At 35.5% G+C, this 12,872-nt stretch overlaps 1 protein-coding gene across 3 annotated transcripts in view; it reads right to left on the reverse strand.

Annotated features, from left to right (window-relative positions):
• LOC110465269 overlaps window positions 1-12,872 on the reverse strand; it is a 57,078-nt gene that overhangs the window by 18,745 nt on the left and 25,461 nt on the right. The window contains exon 1 of one of the 3 annotated variants that reach the window (XM_021520974.1): window positions 10,882-11,687. The exons of the other annotated variants lie outside the window; for them this stretch is intronic. The gene's annotated coding sequence lies outside the window, so the exon portion shown is untranslated. Of the gene's footprint in view, window positions 1-10,881; window positions 11,688-12,872 lie in introns of those variants that run through there. 3 annotated transcript variants of the gene reach the window in all.

The following is a 12,872-nucleotide window of genomic DNA, read 5'->3' on the forward strand; positions in this document are numbered from 1 at the left end:
CAGCTAGGGGGTTGCTGTATAGTTAGACAATCAGCTAGGGGGTTGCTGTATAGTGGGACAATTAGCTAGGGGGTTGCTGTATAGAGGTATAACCAGCTAGGGGGTTGCTGTATAGTTAGACAATCAGCTAGGGGGTTGCTGTATAGTGGGACAATTAGCTAGGGGGTTGCTGTATAGAGGTATAACCAGCTAGGGGGTTGCTGTATAGTTAGACAATCAGCTAGGGGGTTGCTGTATAGTGGGACAATCAGCTAGGGGGTTGCTGTATAGAGGGACAACCGGCTAGAGGGTTGCTGTATAGTGGGACAACCAGCTAGGGGGTCGCTGTATAGTGGGACAACCAGCTAGGGGGTCGCTGTATAGAAGGACAACCAGCTAGGGGGTTGCTGTATAGTGGGACATCTAGCTAGGGGGTTGCTGTATAGAGGGACAACCGGCTAGGGGGTTGCTGAATAGAGGGACAACTAGCTAGGGGGTTGCTGTATAGAGAGACAACCAACTAGGAGCTTGCCGGATAGAGGCGTGACCGGTGCGTCATGTGTAGCCATTGTTTGTACAATAAATTTGTGGTACAAATTGTCCAAGCTAGGGGTTAGAGGCAAACTGTTAAATGTAAATATATTAGAGTTAAATCTTGTGTCAAGTTCAAAGGAAGTTTGTCGGACTTGTTTGACAATAATGTCGGTTTAATGCAAGGTGAACTTTTATCGACGATAGTTTTTTTCTATGTATATTAACGACTTTGAATCATTTTTTATCTCCAAATGTAAATTACACTATAAATTTGAAGAACTGAATCTGTTTTTAGTGCTTTATGCAGACGACTTGGTGCTATTTTCTGAATCTATTGGAGGATTGCAAGAATTACTCGATAATCTAGCAGATTATTCCAAGAAATGGAATCTGACCATAAATACAGACAAAACAAAGTTGTGGTGTTCCGTAAAGGCGGAAAGGTGAGAAATAATGAACTGTGGTACCTAAATAGTGAAGTTGTCGCAATAGTCGAGAACTTCACATATCTAGGTGTTCAATTTAATTTCAATAATAAATTTAGTTGCATGCAAAAACAATTGTCGGAACAAGGGCGCAAAGCCAATGTTTGCCTTATTCTCAAAATGTTCAACATTGAACCTAAATTCGAAGACTTTGTTAAACCTATTTGACACTTATATGAACAGTATATTGTTTTATGCCAGTGAAGTATGGGGAGCCAGTAAATGTCTAGACATTGAAAATGTGCACTTACATTTTTGTAAACAGATGCTGAAAGTAAAAAAATACACTAGTAGTGCAATGGTATATTTTGAACTCGGGCGCTATCCTCTAGAATACTTACGGAAATATGAAATGATAAAATTCTGGTTTAAATTACTTGATTCAAAAAATTGTATTGCAAAAAGTGCATATACACTCTTATTAGGCAACAATACTGGCACATGCTTTAACTGGGTAAACCAAGTCAAGCAGATACTTTTCGAACTGGGTTTCGGCGACATATGGTTGAGGCAATCGACAATTAATTACAAAAATGTCTTAAAGCTGATAATTCAAAGAATATTCGACCTTGCACTGCAAGACTTTAGGGGTCTGTTAGAGTCGTCGTCTAAGTGCCTTTTATACATGCATATTATAAATCATTTTTCGATTCAATATTGTTTAAGCAAGTATATTCCTATGAAGTATAGAATGTCTTTAACAAAGCTACGCTTTTCTGTCCATGCTGTAGCAATCGAGACAGGAAGATACAGAAATATAGCCAGAAATGATAGACTCTGCACATTTTGTGATTTAGACGACACAGAAGATGAATACCACTTATTTAGAAATGCAATGTATACAATAATTTAAGGAAAACGCTATTGAATTTAGCATATCTAGTTAATTCAATTCAATCCAATGTTTATTCTCCATTATAATAACGTTGGCTTGAGTGGTATGTCAATGTGTATCTGAAGTAAAAAAAAAATGCATTTGAATTTATCTTATTCTGTCCATTTAATATGTTGTCTCGAGTGTTATATAAATCCATGGAAACGTTTGACGGTAGGGATTGGCCCAACCACTTGAAATTCATGGGTAGCCACCCGCGTCTAATACGTATTAAGTCTGCCTGGAATAATAATAAGTATTTGTTCCTATATGTTGTAAAGGTATAGCTACCTCATCCTCCTACGTATGTCATGTTATTGATAATGATTGTATTATGTTTGTGAATTTATGGGCCGTAAGGCCTAAAGTAATAAAACATGTAATTGAATTACATGCGTGTTCGCTATAGGGTTTAGTAAGGAATATGTGCATGTTTTTTCTCCAAATGTGATTCTTTGTCACTCCGTATGTTACCTCATCATGTTACAACAGATCAGATTCAAGGTACTGCATTGTATTTTTCACTTTATAAAATAAAAATATGCAATCGTAATCGTTACGTTGCAAATTTTCCAACTATTATCTGAATACCAGTGTACTTTAAAAACGTTCATCTATCTGGTTACACGACATGCATTTCACGTAGGTCACAGATATCCGATAAGCGGTTGATTGATTAATGTATATGCTAATTGTATTAATTATATATATTTGTACTGTAAAGCGCTTTAGGATGGCTAATGTTAGCTAGATAGGGCGCTATATCAAATGCTGTATGTTAATTATTTACTTGTGTATTAGATATTTGGTTACTCCCGGGAGTCAAAACTAGATCTATCAAAACAGGAATAAAGTATTAACGTCACGCTACCCAAATTGGCACACGGTTAGAATTTTCCTCTAATGTTATAACGAAAGAGATATTTATCCTCCTTTCCACCAAAAAAATTTGTTTTTCTTTGACATTTGAAGAGTAAACGATGACTTCAAAGCAAACATGTTAGAAAGCAAGAAAAATCGACGTATGTCGACGAAATTTTGGAGGATTTAGAAGGGGTTAATTATAGGCATGTTTTAATGTCGATTTCTGGCCCTTATAACAAGATAATATTAAATGTATAATTTTAGTTCAGTATGGTATTCAGTGATGGGTGGACCTTGAAAAGAAATCGTGTAAACTGTGAAATGGATTCGCATGTGAATAAATTATAAATTATACGAATTTAATGACAAGCAGCCCGGTAGAGTTATTTCAAAATGAACAGAATCAATGTAACAAAATAAAGGCAGAATAATGAAATGCAATTTCATAAACACATATAACAACGTACACACATCAATAAAAATACGGAAAATATTTATAGTTATCAAAACCTGTTGCTGGATTTGATGTAATGATGCACATGTCAAAAATGTTTGTATTAAATTCTACCGAAATTTAAGTATTACCAAACAAAAGTAGTTCTAAATTGAAATCAACATGTAAGGCAGTCAAATTTCAGAGCAAGATGCGTCTATCGTTGTTAAAAAGTAATCACACACACACAAAATGTGAAAGGCATTTTAACAGGGATGGCCACTATAATAAACTGGACTATTTTATGTGGACTACACTGATGTCTAAGTTTTGTATGCAAAATGTTCAATATTCGTTCACCGAAACCTTAGTAGATTGGTAGATTGGTTTAGGAGAATCGTACTGTCCAATGAATTTAAACTGCGAAGAGTTGAAGGTATTAAAGATAAATTTGTTAGAAAAAGTCTGAAAGAGAGAATTCTATAATCGTTATTGTTTCTAAGGCTGTAACGAAAGAGGTTTTTGACCAGTTTCAAAAAGTAAATCTTCAATTCGGGCTTATGACGGAAGTCCAGTTATGTACGACTAGCTTCTCTTTGGGCTTTCTCTAACATTTCTGTTTCATAAGTTGTACAACCACCCACAATTCACAAGCATATTCTAAAACTGGTAAGATAAATGATTTATAAATCTAAAAAAAAAAAAATCTCGATTCAATAAGTATTTTAGTCTACGTGAGACGTTAACTTTTTCCCATAACTTATGTGAAATATGATCCCCCCTTATGCCCTTGAATTAAAAATTACACTTAAATATTTATGCTGATCAGTACAATTTAAAATTTCGCAATTACATTCTCATTCTAAATCTTCATCAATTTCATCCGAGTTTGAAACAAACTTGCGTTAGTTTGTTTTCTGGATTAAATGTTATTAACCAAGTTTGGGACCATGTATTAAGAGAGTCAAGCTCTCTATTCAAGACCGTTTGGATTTCTAGACATGAAGATGATGATTTTAACAAAGAAGTATCGTCTGCAAATAGACGAGCGGTTGAGAAAAACATCAGCAATATCATTTATATTTAAATAAGAAACAAAAAAGGTCCAAGAATCGACCCCTGAGGAACACCTACTTCAATGAAACCTAAGAGGGAGTAAAACTTATTCAAAAATACTCTCTGGTGCCTCTGAAATAGGTAATATTCCAACCATTGATAAAATTATCCTGATATTCCATAGTTTTTTTAGTTAATCATCAAATCCTTATGCCAAACCTGATCAAAAGCCTTAGAAATATCGCAGAACACCATACATACATGTTTTTTTCCTATAGAGCAATACACATGTAATGATGAATTCCAATGAGTTGATATACAGTAGAATGACCAGGCAAAATACAATAAAGTGAGTTTTCAATAAATAATTATGCATGTATTTGAAAATAACTCTCTCCAACATTTTTCCAACTGTAGATAATTAAGAAATTGTGTTTAAACAGTGGCAAAACTTTGACTGTTTTCCAATAGTTTGGGTTAAACACGATAAAGACATATTAAAAATGATTTCAAGGGAAACGCAAACGGTTTCTGATGTGTTGCGTAGCACATAGTGACTGATTCCATCCTCACATCCTCGAGGCCTTACATGTACCAAGCTTCAATATCTGTAAAATATCTCGTGTTTCATTAATGATATGATATGTTTCATACATAGGTGTTTTTTATTATCAGAAAAAAATGCAAACAACTCTTTGTCTTTATACCAGTGTGAATTTAAAATCTATTTAAATTAAAATCCTGTTGTTTTACAATACAAGCTTGTATATAATGTCACCCCGTAAACAATCAAAGTACTGAAAGTACTGAAAGCTAAGGCAAAAGATATATATATATATTATTTTTGGAATGGAGAACAAAATAAAGACGAAGTTCCCATCATATTGTACAGAAGGATTTACTGTTAATTTGTTATGAATCAAAGTTTTATGTAAAAGTGTACCACTGTGAAGTTATTCCTCTTGTGTGTACAGTATATCTTTATAGGTTTGTAAGAAGAGGGGTACCATGTTTCCTCTAGAATATATCATTTTAGACCTTTGGATAATTAATTTGCATAGAAATTAGGAATTGCTTCCCTTTGTCAATACAATGTATTTCATAGAACATTAAAAGCTGAAACTGGCATTTACCCCTTTGACCAATACCTGATTACTTTAAACCATTAAATAGATTATGCCCAGATTGTGAACATCTTTGAACTTTTCCTTTGTTGTTGAATAAGAAATCAACCAAGTTTCTTCAGAATCTTCCCTTATCTGACAAAGTTACTTGGCAAAAACCATTGACCAATCAGAGTACAGTATGCTAATTAATTATGCATGGATTTCACTCAACTTTGAACTTATCGTCTAAGTTTGTATATTGATCAATATATATTCAAGCAAGTTATCTTGTAAAGTGTGCACATCGACCAGGGTTGACATGCTAGTTTCAATTTTGCATCAGTCACTGTATATTGTTACAGAACAATATTTATAAGGATGTTAACTTGCTGAAACTAAATTGTGGATAGACAAGTGGATTACTGCTACCCATACATTTACAAGTCTCTCAATAATTTTGAAAAGCTTTTAAATACAGTGTTTTACATATTCACTGCAGTGAAAAGGTCTCTTCTTATGAAAAATGGAACTATTTTGAATCTGTGTTCCTAGGAACAAATAAGATAAAAAGCACTCTAATTCAATATGATACATTGTTGTATGTTTCAATATTGAATAAGATAAACAAAATATAAACATACATACTCACACACACGCACACACGCACAAGATTAGGAGAGTTACATTATTTTCCCTCTATTTCCATTGCATAAATTCTTCACTGCAAATGTACCAGCTAGAACACATACTATGTTATTACAATTGTCATTCTTGTTGGTTTCAGAACTGATAGCATTGTGCAACAAATGTTGACAACAAGACTTATTGAAAGTTGAAGTTGCATGTGTATATGCAAACAGGTAGTGCATGATTTAATATTGAGAATGATGGAGCAAGTTTTATAAAATTTGGTTTGAATACTTAGTTAGGAAAGCACTGACAATTTCTCTGTCACATGTACATGAACAGGTTGTGAAGCTGTAGCCTTCACCTTGACTGAATGACCTTGACATTAAAACTGTCTTGAACAATTAATGTATGAAATTTAGAAATGAAGTTTCAAGAAATATGGTTGAAAACTTAAGAAATAATTGCTTTCATTGACATTGATACAATCTTGTGTGCAATCCCTCTCATATATCACACAAGATTTAATATCAAATGTTGGAAACGGAAAATCGAGCGAAATTAACAAATATCAAGTTGCATATTATAACTTTTATTTGTATTTTTCCCATTTTATTTAAGCAAGCCTGGTGTGAATCACACGGAGGCGATTTTAGAATTAATTGACAGGATCCGTATCCATTAGTAGTTTTGTAATATGAACTTTTTATGTTGATCTCCTACATAATTGTAAGTTATACTCTGCCTTATATGTCGTTAAATTATCAAGTTTACGTAGCAAGTGCAAGCGAAATCTGAATTGACTGCCATGTTGGAAACTTCGTCCGTCCTCCGATATAGGTCAGACGTCTAAATATGGGTGTCATGACCAAATATGGAAATTGTAGTAAACATGACGGCATCAGTAGTAATACTCTATTTGGCCCTGAAGGCCATATAAGGAAACGGGTAATTGCGATAACATCACGCGTAATCTAACATGGCCGTCGTTTCTGTTTTTTTCAACGATGAACGAATATGCAATATTTTGATAACATTATAATCATATGAAGCGTGAATCATATATATTATTACAGATTAGCACTTTTGATTTTCCTCAGTTAGTTGGAACAGGACTGCTTCATAGCTCTGACCACGCAATATATAAATGTAAACAGGGACGTAAATGCAAGAGTCACCAATTTTAGCCAATCAGAGGACAATATTTCCGTGTAAAGAGTTAATCCAGCGACAGTTCAAAGAGTAAATACGAAGTTTTAGAAGGATACTTAGTTCTAACTAAGAATAAGATTATATCCAATAACTTGTGAGTGAACTTGAGTCCGTGGTAATGGATTTTATTTGCAGTTTGTTTAGTATTACTGGTAGGTGACGTTATGTCTCGTTTATGAATATCTGAGCTCATTAACTGAAGTATTTTAACCGGAAGTTGCATGTAGCATGCATGACCTACAGTCAAGTGGCAGTTTCCGATTGAGATAAACAGGGTGCATTTTCAATAAAAATACGACGTTGTGATAAGATCATAATTATGTTCTACCAAGAAAAGGAATGATATTTACAAGCCATTCAAGTGCATTTGAGTCCAAAGTTACGCCTAATAAAGACAGTAGGTCCGGTATATGACTCAATTTAGTACCAGTGGGTACCGCTAGAGGCGTCTTTTTTAATATCTTGAGCTCTTTAACTGAAGTAATACCAATAGCTTGCGGCTAACGCCTTAGCTAAAAAGGAAACTTTGATATACGAGATTATATTTGTTATGTTACCTTTCTATATCATTGAATTTCCCGTTACACTGTGAATTGGGAAATATCATGTGCCGTGTGTTCTGAATACGTAAACTTTTTATGTACGTAACGTCTGCAGCGATAAACGTTTGCTACTTCAACTTAATCCTCTTTTAGAGGTCACAGAGGTCGCACAAATATGACGTGTTTACAAGGGCATAAACTTCCTCGAGATGAGGGACGCTGAACGTGCCAAACGCGAATGTACATGACAAGGCTTAATTACTTAGTCAGGACAGAACAATATATGTATATATGGCTTTATATACCTAAACACAACAGAGATCTTGTGGTAAGCAGCAATCTACCTACACCTAACCCTGCTGCGGCGAAAGGCTCTTTCAATACCTGTAACAAGAAGGTGTGCAAACTGTGTCCATACACGCGCTCCACAGATACATTTCAATGTACAGTCAAAGGCAAAGTGTATCACATACTACAAACGCTGACATGCACATCAGTCAATGTGGTGTACCTTATCACCTGCAATAAATGCAAGTTACAGTACGTGGGCGAGACCTGCACCCAGCTCAATGTCAGGATCAACAACCACCGCTGCTCCATCAAGCAGAACAAACCAGACTTCCCAGTGGCAAGGCATTGTATTATGCCTAGCCATAGTTGGAAAGACATGCAGGTTGTTGCCATAGAGCATTGCCCTACATGGGATGAAACGAGACGACGTACGAGAGAACGATTTTGGATCACCAATCTACAAACCCGCTACCCTCGAGGTATTAACGAACGATAGGCGGTTGCCATCCGCTTGTTTTCCTTCCAGGGGGCATTTGACCTAATCTATCTCGCCTGCCTGTTGCTTCATGTCAGTGTGTGTGACCAACAGCCGTTGTCAGATTTATACAATATCTTAGCCATTTCATCTATTTACTCCTCCTGCACTCACTTATTTGATAATTACATGCACATGCATTATTTCTGCAAACAAAAAGAGGCGACTAAGTGGGACCCCCTGCTGTAACTTAGATCCATCGCAGTATTGAGAGGCGACTAATGAGACATTCCGTAGCAGATTGGAGATTTTTCACATTTACCGGGCCAGATTTCCAAATGCACATGTTCCACGTTTTTAATATCTCTGGTTGACTCACTTTATATGACAGTGCATCTTGCGCAAGAATAGGTCCTCTACATCAGCGTTCCTTGTCCGCGATGCTCTCAGCTTAATTGCTGCCTTCGGCTGTCTTTAGCCGAGGGGACTATTGGTTTCATATAATATCTATATTTTCAATTATAGTATATCAATTCTATCTTCTTGTAATATGATGTATATGTACATGTAACTGTTCTGTTTCACTGTGTCTTGAAAAAGGAGCGGATGGCTCCGAAAATTTGACAACCTAAACTTGTCCACACTGTTGGAATTACTTCTTTGCCACATATATATGGCTTTATATGTCTCTGGTCAGGAGTAGGAGTCAATCGGGAACCATCGGCACTTTCCGTAAACGATTTAAATATTTTCGCGTTTACGGAAAGTGCCGACGGTTTCCGATTGGAGAAGGAGTGCAACGAATCTGGTAAACTTGAGTAGTTACATATTGCTAATTTAATCCGTACGAAACATAGCTAAAAGAAAGTTGGATGTACTTTTATTGGCATAAACAAATAATTATATTTACCAGGATTTTTGGAAACAAATATTTACTAAAACAACGTTATTCCCCTGTAGAACGGCACCGGCATTACTCATATGTTTGTTTGGTTTTAATCTCATTTAATTCTAAGGCAAATTTATATGATAATGCTTCAAGCCTATGGTGGGAAACTTTGGATTGAATACATTGCATGCTTTCTTTATTTGCTGATATAAAAAAAAAACACGTTGATATTTCAAAATATTCAATGATTAGCATTAAAAAAAATAACAAAATATTATCGTTTCAACATAAATATTCTCACAACTTCAATTAAAAAAATCCTTGAAACGTTTGGTTTCAACACGCTACGGAAATGCAAATGACAGTTTTTAATCTGATAATCTATTTCGAGCGTTAATTACGCATTCATCATTAACTAGAATTAATTTCAGGCACAACATAAGATATATTAACCACACAACAAACTTGCACCCTTCCTGCATCATATAAAATAATATTTGCTAACACTTTAAAAAGAACGAAAACAAAACTTAGCCCCTGGGGCGTTTGTTTTTGTTTATTATTTTGTGTCAAATTAATAGAATAGAATAAGGTACCCATTAGAACAACGAAAATAAATTGTGTTCAAGTAAATTAAACTAGTGTAAAATTAAATCAAAACCAAAGGCTACGTGTCAACAGATGCATAATCATGGGGATGAATAAATCTTCCTAAAAGGTCTGGCTAACGGAGCAGGGATTAGCTTTCAGAATTCTAATTTTTGTATTTTTTGTCGTTGTGACGTAGTTTCACAACGATCAATCGAAGAACATGTTTACATTTACATGTTTGGATACTGGATAAACGACAATCACACATTTCGTTATTTACGTATTGATTGTTTAATATTGCAATTTTTGTTTCTATTCAAAACAATTACTTCGTCATATTTGTGATTTTGGTGCTTGCATAAGGGTCTTTACCATTGCTTTATTGAAACACTGTAAAATGTGACGTAATCATTGTTTTGATGGGTCGTACACTGATAATATCATTGTGTTGATGGGTCGTACACTGACAATATCATTGTGTTGATGGGTCGTACACTGACAATATCATTGTGTTGATGGGTCGTACACTGACAATATCACTGTGTTGATGGGTGTACACTGACAATATCATTGTGTTGATGGGGTCGTACACTGACAATATCATTGTGTTCATGGGTCGTACACTGACAATATCACTGTGTTGATGGGTCGTACACTGACAATATCATTGTGTTGATGGGTCGTACACTGACAATATCATTGTGTTGATAGGTCGTACACTGACACACAATGAAACAATGCTGTTGTTGTATTAACTATGATTTTGTTACTGTGATACGGTTTATTGCATGAATATGTTAACGTTTTGTTTCGTTTTCCCCAAAAAAATATTTGAAAACATCTTCGATTAACATTGAACAGGTAAGATAATATATTGGTGATTTATGTATGTGTTGGGATATATTAAAAGTGTATTTACCTACCTTTCAGAATTGTAAGTATTGTTCCGATTCCTATGTAGAGAATGAAGAAACGTTTATCCGTCGATAAGAACGAATACCTTTGTGTTAATTAGTTTTACTTGGCGAACACATTGCACTGTGTATAAAACTGCCGCTGCTTTTGTAGGTATATAGAAGCAATCAAAACAGATATCCGTTCTGTTTTCCTCTGAACAACTTCATTTCGTGCAACAAATTATTATCCAATTTCAAGTCAATGAATTAGAACAAACATAACGCCACACGATACGTCAACGTTAAAATCTACATCCATCAAATTAAATGTAAACAGACACAAAGACATGCAATGCACTTTACGTATAATCCTAGCGTTTAATATAGAGAGGCGTGTAAGATTAATATTGGACGTACAGATAGTGGCTAGGGTAACCCTGTCTTATCGCAAGTGTCGGCTGTGACATGCACAGCCCTCGTCACTAAGAACCGGTCACAAAACTTGCGTCAGCGCTCTCCGGATACTGAATCATGTGTGTTCACATATTTACACGATTCGCGGTTGTCTAAAACACGTTTAAAGCAATCCTTTCTATACCCATTGAATTAGTGTGGTTTAAAACCAATCTCGATGCAAGTATGTATACGGTAAAGTTAGTAATTCGTTCACACGTAAGATAACAATGTAAGGACAGTTTGGACACTGTTTCACCGATACTGCTGTTATCAGTCCGCTGATAAACTTCACTAGGGGACATGTACACAGGACACAAGTTCTAACATACTTGGATCAGAGTAGGTCGTCGGTCTACTACAAGCAATACTTTTCAAGAACTGCATGTCTCCCTAAATCCCCGCTATTTATCGGGTAGACTCATATGTCTGTCACCTCTTCACCTCTCTTGAAACATATTCTTGTTCCATAAAATATAGTCCGAGTTGGTTCTTTTGTTCTTTTGTTGCTGAAGTTTTCCGATATATGTAAAGCGAAGAGAGCGATGTTGTTGTAAATTAATATTTATTTTCAGTGAACATGTTGTCAAACACAACACATGAGATAGCCTAATCATTAATTAATCACTCCGAATAAATATAGGTTAACCTTGAAAACGCGTATGAATACGTGTAACGCAACAGTGACTGTATGACTGTGCTAGACCGAGTGAGGATAGTTTTTTTTGGGGCAAGACCTAGATTTTGTTATTATCACATATAAAATTGAGATATGTTCTGCGTCACGGATTTAGATTTCAATGATGCAAGCAATTGATAATGAAATAAAAGTGATACAGATGCTTTCATTAGCTGTGGGTATGTGTTATAAAAGTAATGACGGGGATCGCTCCATACTATTATTCATATTTTAAAAACTCGTTTGATAATAGGGAGTTAAACGTAACAGCCTGAGCTTGGCGAGGTTATGGGTCTCGTTGGAGTGGTGTCAGACAGACGCTGCGCTGTCTCTCACTGGGACCGGTGTCATGTGAGATTTGTATCCCCCATGGGATAAGTACCCGGATACCAAAACTGGCCATAGGATAAGTATCCGGTTACAATATTTGGCCATAGGATAAGTATCCGGATACAATAAATGGCCATAGGAAAAGTATCCCCCCCATAGGAATTGTATCCCCCCTCAATTTTATTATGATATCAATGAGAAAATTGGAGAAAAAAGTTAATTTGATCATTTACCTCAGAAACTTAAATTTTTGTAAACATGCAATGAATCAATATCTTATTTAATAATTGATTGATCTTATTCTATACAATACAAAATGATGGATTTATAAAACTGTTGAAATTATTTGAACTGTTGATTAAACCTGGCAAGGTCACTGAAGCAGTAATTATTGACACTTCAATAATAGAAAGAGACGAAGGTCTGTCCTCTGATTACCTGGGGCAGGGGAAAACTGTTAGCTGGGTGGAGAATCTGCCCTGGTAATGGCAGGGTGTTGTTTTAATCATTAGCACCTATTACCTGTACACACAGGTAGATGTAGGGATGGGGGAAA

The sequence above is a fragment of the Mizuhopecten yessoensis genome, unplaced genomic scaffold (genome assembly GCF_002113885.1).
Source record: "Mizuhopecten yessoensis strain PY_sf001 unplaced genomic scaffold, ASM211388v2 scaffold11067, whole genome shotgun sequence".
Classification (NCBI taxonomy): Eukaryota; Metazoa; Mollusca; class Bivalvia; order Pectinida; family Pectinidae; genus Mizuhopecten; species Mizuhopecten yessoensis.